Source organism: Erpetoichthys calabaricus, chromosome 4 (assembly GCF_900747795.2).
Source record: "Erpetoichthys calabaricus chromosome 4, fErpCal1.3, whole genome shotgun sequence".
Taxonomy (NCBI): domain Eukaryota; kingdom Metazoa; phylum Chordata; class Cladistia; order Polypteriformes; family Polypteridae; genus Erpetoichthys; species Erpetoichthys calabaricus.
Window position 1 is genome coordinate 163,781,361 of NC_041397.2, and position 10,119 is coordinate 163,791,479.

The 10,119-nt window shown below is 41.2% G+C and overlaps 1 protein-coding gene across 1 annotated transcript in view; it reads right to left on the reverse strand.

Annotated features, from left to right (window-relative positions):
- The window catches only part of LOC114650341 (interleukin-1 receptor accessory protein-like 1), a 1,087,089-nt gene that overhangs the window by 127,274 nt on the left and 949,696 nt on the right, over positions 1-10,119 (reverse strand). The gene's annotated exons all lie outside the window — the stretch shown is intronic.

A 10,119-nucleotide genomic window follows, 5' to 3' on the forward strand; every position in this document is an offset into this window, starting at 1 on the left:
TGTGCACACACTTTTACTTTCATAAGCAGCACCCACCATGTAACAGTGCCCACTCAGTATCATCAGAGTTTAAAGACCAGGTTGATGTTCCCCTTGATGTTCAGAATGTGTGCCCCTTAACTTTTATAAATGGCACCACTCAGATGATGGTACCTTATGTGGCTGCCTATGTCACCTATTGGATTGACTGGCTCTGCACTGGCACTATAGTTTACTAGGGTGAACAGACGTCCTGGTGACAGTGACAGTCCCCATTTCACAGGCTACCCATCTAATTAAGTTTAGCAGTGTCGCAAAAGTCTTGAGGAGAATGAACAAGCACACAAAAACAAACAGTGCTGCCATTTATGTGTTTCTAATTCAAGCACTGTGTGCAGTCATACAGTATGTATTTACTGGTGAAAGTGTTTTTTTTCCCCATTCTCTGATTCCTTCTCTGTTGATAATGAGATGAAGCATGAACAAATGTAGATGGGCTTACATGCTACACAATAGTCCAGGTTTGTAACTTTAAAAATCTGATCACATTTTCCTGATATCCATAACGGTCAATCACTGTATTAAAATTTGCCTTTCTCTTGTTTTTCCAAATTATTTGAAATAACTGATAGCTTTGCAAGTAATATTTCATGAAAATTATAATGGCCAGACAAGCTCAAGCAAATAAAGAATTCATTACAAAACATTTTTTTAGGTTATGTTAATTGGCAATTGCAAAGTGTCACTGTGGGTGTGGGTGTAATTGTGTGTGTGCGTGTGTGTGGGTGTGTGTGTGTGAGAGAGTGTCTCTGTGATGGACTAGAATCCTGTCCAGCCCTGTTTTCAGACTTTCTTTATCTTTCTTTTTTCAGAAGGTTCTAGAACCCATATTCTGAACTCAGTCCATTGAAGGCTACAGTGCCTACATGGCCCTCAAATGCACCAGAATGTTATGCAATACATATATATTTTCTAAGTTGTTTATGTTGTCACACACGTGCGAGTAGGAGACAGTTAAAGGGCCTGAGTAAATGTAATACTACACCAGACCAGGGGGCGGCAGAGTGTGCTGACTGTCTCTCTCAGGTTCTTGCAGGTCCCAGCACCTCTGATGAGGTCACTTCCGGCTCCGACATCTCTGATGATGTCACTTCCAGCTCCGGCACTTCTGATGACGTCACTTCCAGCTCCGGCATAGATGACATCATTTCCTTCCCTAGCCCTTAAAACCATAGAAATAGAAATACTAGACGCCGCATGACCAGCAGCATTGTACGTCAACGTCGCCGCCATATTGCGAGTGGCACTGCTGTGGAGTGAAGTAATGAATAATGTGCTGCTTGGGATTGTACAAACCACTGTACGCTGCAAACCAGATCCCAGGGGATTACATTTCATAGGTAAGGCTGAACAATTGTTTTGGTTATATTTGGCCATTAGAAAGTCCCATTTTATAATCTTAGCACTCAGGGTCACCTTACAATAAAATTAAACAACATTATTAAAATTAAAACAAGAGAATGATAAATAAAAAAGCAATAATTATCAAACAAACAAAGATAACTGGCAAAATTCACAATTGGTGTGCCAGTTTGAAAGATAAGTTTTGAGGGCAGTTTTAAAATGTGTTATTGAATCGAGCTGACGTATATGAGAGGGAAGAGAATTCCAGAGTTGAGGAGCACTATGTGAGACACTTGAGCTCCCATAGAACAGAGTTCTATGTGCGGTACAGAAAGTAGAGCTGCAGATGAGGGTCTGAGTAAGCGAGAGGGAGTGTAAGTCTGTAGGAGATCAGTGAGGTTGTGGAGAGCTTTAAATGTTAAGAGCAGTATTTTGTATTGTATTCTGTAGTTAACAGGGAGCCAGTGAAGTTGAGAGAGAATAGGTGTAATATGTTCAGTGGATTTAGAACAGCAGGTTATTATCCTGGCAGCAGAAGTTTGAAGAAGTTGTAACCAATGGATATGTTTTTGTGGGATGCCAGATAAAATAGCATTACAGTAATCTATACGTGAGGTGACTAGGGCATTAACCAATACTTCAGTACTGTGTTGCGTAAGAACAGGACGAAGTTTAGAAATGTTTCGGAGATAGAAGAAGGCAGTCTGAGAAATGTTACTTATATGGGAGGAATTATTTATTAATAATAATAATAATAATTATTATTATTTAATAATTTACACTATTAGTGTATAAATGGATATAAATAATTGCATGTAAACGATTCACCAAAATCTGTTGTATGTAAACGTTTTAAACGTTATTGTTTTTTCATCAGAAAACCCGGTTTCCACGTCTACCTGTATTAGTTTAAATGGCACTTTTGCCACTCGCAATAGGGTGGACGCGCTGACGTATCATGTCGACTGGGCAACACAGTGAATGCGGCGTCTATCTATATATGTCTATGTTTAAAACCGCCATCTTACCTCCAAGTATTCAGTTCTGTTTTGGACTCAGTCTTATGAATATCTCTGTTCAATTATTTCAACTTCTTCTCACAGTGGCATAGCCAGAAAGATATTGGTTCCCTGAAGAAAATGGGACAGGACCAAAGAAATAACCAGGTGAGAAAGTACTGGGGCAGAGTTTCTGGGTGGGGAGCATGTCCAGGGGTCAGGAGTAACTTGGTGCATGCTCCGCTTCCTAAATATGAAACCCAGCTAACATTTTCTCAAAGGAAGAATACGGATGAGACTTACAGACGTACGCTGGTTCCAATGGAGGAAACGAAAAGGGCTCACTATGTTCTCTCGGAGGAGAGAGCTGAGCCGCCCATTGGGGTTACAATCCCAGATAAATATGAGCTTTCCCCAGGCCAGCAGGTAGAAACCTTAAAAAACTGGGAGTTAGACCCTGAGAGATCTATCTGGGAGCAGGCAGAAACTCTCTGGGAACAGCCAGCTCATTTGCTAAGGCCATTGGGCATGCAACCTGCCGGCGGATGAGGAAGGATGCAGGTGGACGGGGAGAGGCGGTTTATGTGCACTTGTCAACCCCCTTTCATTAGCACATACAAGAGTAGTAATAGTTAATATATATAAAGTCGAAACACTCCTCAATTCTGGCAGCAACATTTCCATTGTGGCTCGATGATATGTATTATCGCGACAGTGCATAAAAATAAAGACCAGTATTACCTGTTTACAATTTTGAAACCTGTAAATATAAAACCTCCTGATGTTTCATCAGCTATGGTGGATCGCTGAAAAAATCCCCGTGGTGGTCCTACCGAGTCCATCTTTCGTGGTGATTCTGGGGTGGGACTGGTCAAAAATTAACAGCGGTATACTAATTACTACTTCTGGAAAAAACGTAGGCCTAGCTATAGACATGGATGACTCGACTTCAGCTGTCACCACGCCATGTAATCAGCCCGCGGAGAGAGATACGGAAGTCCAAGAGGTAGACAAGGAGGTTCCTGGGGCATCACAGGAGGACACATCATCACCCCACGCCTCAACGAGTCCAGGAGGAATCCCCGCCCCTTGAGGTCAGACCGGACCCTCTCTCTGAAATGCACTTTCAGTTCAGAGAAACGCTGGCTTCTTTCATAAGGGAGCAGTGGAATGATGACTCCCTGAAACATGCAAAAAATGCAGCAGTACTTGTCAGTGACCAACACACTCATCAGCCCATGCCACAGAGTCCTCAGTTTGTGATAAAAAACAACCTATTATATCGAATAGCTGAGCATGAGGGGGAGGTGAGAAAGCTGTTGTTAATCCCACGAATTTACCGGCAGCAAGTCTGTGAATTTGCACACGCCCCCGTCCTAGGAGGCCATTTGGGCACCGAAAAAACACTAGAGAAGATTAAGCTTCAATTTTTTAGCCGGGAATTAATGAGGAGGTTTGCCATTTTTGCGTGTCTTGTCCAGACTGTCAATTACGGCTCCTCTCGTTCCCCTTCCCCTGATTGATGTTCCCTTTGAGAGAATTGTGGTCGACATTGTAGGACCCTTAGATCCCTCAGCCCGAGAACATATTGATTAGTCCTCGTTGATTATTCTACTCGATTATCCTGAGGCTGTTCCTCTGCACTCAGCCACGTCAAAAGTAATCGCACGGGTACTTGTAGGGGTCTTTGTGTCAACATCCCTAAAGAAGTCCTTATGGATCAAGGGACACCATTCATCTTGGAGACGTTCAGCGAAGTTGCCAAGTTACTTAAAATAAAGCACTTAAAGACCGCGGTGTATCATCCTCAAACCGACGGTTTAGTGGGGAGATTTAATCAGACTCTCAAGCAAATGCTTCACAAGGTGGTCAGCGAGGACGGGAGGAACTGGGATCATCTCCTCCCCGTCATACTCTTTGCCTATCGGGAAGTTCCACAAGCCTCTATGGGGTTTTCGCCTTTTGAATTATTATATGGATGACAACCTCGGGGATTATTGGATATTTTGAAAGAAGGATGGGAAGGAGAGGCCCTTCCGTCTACCAATATATTGGAGTATATCACAGTTATTTGGAAAAATTCGACCTGTCACTTAGAAAAAGCGCAAGCAGCACAGGCCCATTATTATGATCGTGGTACGACCCTCAGAGAATTCCACCCGGGAGATCGTGTCATGGTCTTGGTTCCCACCTCCCATTCTAAATTACTTGCCCATTAGCAAGGACCTTATGAAATTAAGGAGAGGAAAGGACTCGTCGATTATTTGGTGAAACAACCCAATCGTCGACCGAGCGAGCGGATCTATCATGTGAACTTGCAGAAGCCATGAAGGAGAGGGATCCTGATCCCACCTCTGCTCAGCCCAGCTCATTCTTTACTCTCACAGTAAACCTTAATTATGGTACAGAGTTAAGCTCCAAACAGAGACAGGAGCTTGAAACGGCTATCCTGTCCATACCGGAAGTCGTGAGTGAAAAACCCGGAAGGACCTCTCTGATTGCACATGACATAGTGACAGGGCCTGGGGTTATTGTTAGAGAGCGGCCCATACCGACTTCCCAAGGCAAAGAAAATAGAAGTGGAGCTTTAAATCAGGCGTATGCTGGAACTAGGAGTAATAGAGGAAAGTTACAGTCCCTGGTCCAGTCTGATCGCCTTGGTTAATAAGCCTGATGGGCGTTGGAGGTTTTGCAATGACTTCCGTCGGCTTAATCAAGTATCCCAATTTGATGCTTATCCGATGCCCCGAGTGGACGACCTCCTCGAAAGACTTGCCAAGCTACGTTTTTGACAACACTTGACATAACGAAGGGGTACTGGCAAATTTCTTTAACGGACTTTGTGAAGGTTAAGACCACGTTTAGTACCCCTAGTGGACACTAGCAGTATCGTGTCCTTCCATTCGGGTTACACGGGGCACCTGCAACTTTTCAGCGTCTGGTGGATAGAGTGCTCCGCACCCATAATGCGTACAGTGCTGCCTATCTGGATGACATCATCATCTATTCCAGCACATGGAAGGAACATGTACAGCAGGTCACTGTGGTGTTACAGACACTAGGAAAGGCCGTGCTTTGAATTAATCCAAAGAAATGTTTCTTCGGATTGAAAGAAGCTAAATATTTGAGCTACCTGGTCGGTCGGGGTACCGTAAAACCACAATGTTCAAAGATAGAAGCCATAATATGATGGCCCTGTCCACGAACCAAGCAGCAGATCCAAGCCTTTCTAGGACTAGCTGGGTACTACTGCCGGTTTGTACCCCAGTTTTCAGAGAGAGCGGCGTCCTTGACTGACTTAACAAAGAAGAGGGCTCATAACAATGTGGTATGGGATGATATGATGGAGGCTGCATTTAGTGACTTGAAACAGGCTGTTACGTCTATACCAATTTTGAAAGCTCCTGATTTCTCTCTTCCTTTCATTCTCCAGACCAACGCTTTGGACACAGGTCTCGGTGCCGTGTTGAGCCAAAACATCAATGGTATAGAACACCACATCATGTACCTCAGCCGGGAATTGTTGGATTGGGAGACCAGGTATGCAGCAGTGGAACGGGTGGTACTTGCGATTAAATGGGCGATTACCCAGTTGAGGTACTACCTCTTAGGTCGGGAGATCACTCTTGTGACGGATCATGCACCCTTACAGTGGATGGCCCTACACAAAGAATCAAATCCTCGGGTCACCAGGTGGTTTCTTGACCTTCAACCATATAAGTATTTGGTTATTCATCATAAAGGCTCTCTTCATTCCAATGCTGATGGCCTTTCTTGTGCTCATGACCTCTTGGTGCAGATTGCCCAACCCGATGGGTCTGGGCTAATTTGGGTTGCCTTGTCACACGTGCGAGGAGACAGCTAAAGGGCATGAGTAAATGTAATACTACACCAGACCAGAGGGTGGCAGAGTGTGCTGACTGTCTCTCTCAGTTTCTTGCAGACCATTCCCAGGAAATCTCACCAGGTCCTGGCACCTCTGATGATGTCACTTCCGGCTCCAACACATCTGATGACATCACTTCCGGTTCAGGCATAGATGACATCATTTCCTTCCCCAGCCCTTAAAACTACCATCTTACCTCAAAGTATTAGGTTCTGTTTTGGACTCAGTCTTGTGAATATCTGGCTTGGCAAAAGATTGGTTTATCTTTAGGGTAACAACCCCACTTATATTTTTCATCTCCTGACTCTGTTTTAAAATTTTATCTGCTGTGGCAGGACACCAGGAGGCGCAAGGGGCTGACCTCTGCAACCACTGACCTGTGATGTGATGTTCTCCACGACCTCTGATGTCACACCTATCAACTACATGGCAAGTGTTAACAAACACTAAAGTTCCAAAATGGAAGTACCGATGGGAAAAAGCAAGATGGCGCCATGGGGTAAGCAAAAAATAACGAACTTAGGTAAAGAAATAAAAAAAAAGATAAAATTGTGCATTAAAACAAGAAACAAATATGATCATTTGAATCCTGAGTCTCAAGAACCCCAAAACTGACGTATAATTTTTAGAGACCATGGAAGCGTTTAGAAAAGTTAAAAATATGAGACAAATCATGACATGAGGCCTTTAAATGGTTCACTAGCAGCCATATCGGTCTACGGCTCAACACAGAAAGAACAGGGACTGTTAACAAAAAGAAAAAAATGGAAAACATAAGGAAAAGTACAACATGATGAATGAAGACAATAATAAAAAAAAAATCCAATATAACAGGTAAGAAATGAAAACTATGTTTGGCAAACAAAAAAGCAATATAATTAATAAAAAACCAACAGAGTAAAGATCAAGGAGTAAAAAAGTCAATAAATTAAAGCTAAGGAAAGGTGACATGTAGTATGAAATAACAATCTATAATAATAAAAGGCAAAGCCCTCACTGACTGACTCACTCACTGACTCACTCATCACTAATTCTCCAACTTCCCGTGTAGGTGGAAGGCTGAAATTTGGCAGGCTCATTCCTTACAGCTTACTTACAAAAGTTAGGCAGGTTTCATTTCGAAATTCAAAGCGTAATGGTCATAACTGGAACATATTTTTTGTCCATACACTGTAATGGAGGAGGCGGAGTCACGTATCGCATCATCACGCCTCCTACGTAATCACGTGAACTAAAAACAAGGAAGACATTTACAGCACGAGTCACACGCGGGAACGAAGGTAAATTACGTTAATTTTTGACTGTCTTTTAATACTGTGTGAGCATACATATTAACACATGTGCAATTAAACGTGTGCATTTACGGGGTGATTTCTCAGGCTTAAAAGCTCACCTTTTATCAAACGCGGGAACAAAGGTAACTGACGTTGTTCACTGTCTTTTAATACTGTGTAACCATACATATTAACACATGTCCAATTAAACGTGTGCATTTACGGGGTGATTTCTCAGGCTTAAAAGCTCGCCTTTTACTAAAAAGGTAAATGCAAAACTATTTTCAATCAGTTTATTGAAACGCTCCCGTTAAGGATTGCAATAACATATTCGCGAGATAAAAGAACGAAGTACGGGGAAATGGAGGAACAGCCGCAAACAGCGAAGAGCAAAAAATTAATTAAACAATTGAGAACGGAGCGAGTTAAGCATACAAGCATGTTCATAAGGGAAACAAAGCACGGTGTAAAACGTAACTTTAAATTAAGTTAATAGAAACGCTCCCGCTGCGGATTGCAATAACATATTCGCGAGATAAAAGTTTCATGAGAAGACACGAGGTATAAACGAAGCACACGCCGTGGCGCAACGTTAGGGGCAACAGTTTCAACCATTCTATGATCTGCTTCTCGCAACTGAAAGACGGCACATGGCGGATGTTAGCCGACTTGCTGACCGCAACGTTAGGGGCTTCAACTATGCCGCTGACGCAACATGTCAGTGCCAACACTTTGCAGACTGTACTTAAAAGACACGCCCTCCTCACTGGACAGTTAAAAACACCAATCAAACTAACGATGACATCAAGTATTACCCAATCAAAAGTAGGAAAGGAGGCATCTTCATAAAATGCGTGTGGGATGATTTGCATGAGACGCTGCTTTAAAAAAAAAATTATAAAAAAAATACGGGATAAATCCCGTCCAGTATTGATTCAAAACGGGACGCGCAATTTCATTCTGAAACGCGGCACGATTACGTATTTTAAAGGACGGGTGGCAACCCTACAGTGCCAGGTAACCACCCATACAATCAGATTGTGATTCAGACTAGGAATGCAATGAATGTAATTACCCCGATCTACATACAAGGCGAAAGTCTTGCAACATTCAAAGATGATGGTTTGGGATAATTAGTACTTATTAAGTACAACATTGAAGATAAAAGAGCTTATGAAGCCTTGAACCGAAAAAAGCAAGATCTCAGAGATCGTAAAAAAAAAAAAGGAGGTAATGTCGTTTTACTCGCTGTACATTTTACTCAAACATTACCAGTTATTCCACGAGGGAGACCAGCAGATGAACTCAACGCGTGTTTAAAATCCATGCTTCTCCCACGGTCGGTTATATGTCGCGTGTTCTTGGGTAGGTACACCAAAAAATGTATACATTTAAGCATGTAATGGGCAAAGAAAAAATTACGTATACCCGAAGGCACTGCAGTAGTACTCAATGTAACTTTACTTCTTAAATGTTAATGTTTTACTGTTTAATAATTTATACGCTTCTTATATATTGTTCAAATTCTTTTATGAAAATACCACTGACAGCGCAATGCACGATAACATCGAGTGAATACACCATACGCATCTGCCCACGGCCGCCCTGGTGTGCGCAGATAGGAGTTGATTCTAAAATAAAATAAACATAAAAAGAGTAATACATTCATCACCCATAAAGCGGATAGCAGACGTGACGTATTATATGTGTACCACATTTCAAGTCAATACGTGAAACGGTTTGCAAGCTACATGTGATTTAAAATCCTGGACAGACCAACGAAAAGCCACGGTAGCAAATTATTGAAGAAGATTTTACTGTTTAATAATTTATATTTATATGAAATGTGCTTCTTATATATTACTTCATATTCTCATATGATAATGATGTTAATGTTGTTTATATTGATTTCTATGTTATTGTAAGTGCATCTATGTGTGTATATGTATGTATGTATGTGTATATATATATATATATATATATATATATATATATATATATATATATAAAAAATATATATATAAAAAATATATGTGTATATGTATATATAATATATCTGTATATGTGTGTATATGTGTGTGTATATGTGTATATGTATATATATATGACAGCAACACTCATAACAATGACAACACAATTACATTGACAATCATGTTACGTTATTTTTAAAATGTTTCCTTTACTTTTTCATTACCTCTTTAACACACTACTTCTCCGCTGCGAAGCGCGGGTATTTTGCTAGTAATTGATAAATGCATAGTTCCTTTGTAAGTCCCCAGTAACAGTGCAGGTCCTGGCAACATGGCGAGTTATAGGCCACTGCTTAAATTGTTGTAGTACACATTTGCAACCCATTTAAATTGGATCCAATAAAATAAATAGGATGGTTATGTATTGAGGATATTCTATTAATATAGCAAAGCAAAAGATTAAAAAGTACATATGCTGTATATTTTAAATAAATAAATACAGTAAATAAATAAATAAATCCACCTCAATTATAATTGGATATTTTAAAAGCAGGTCACCGCAGAACATGTGCTTTGTCATGCTTGAAGTATACTTGCTTACTTAGACT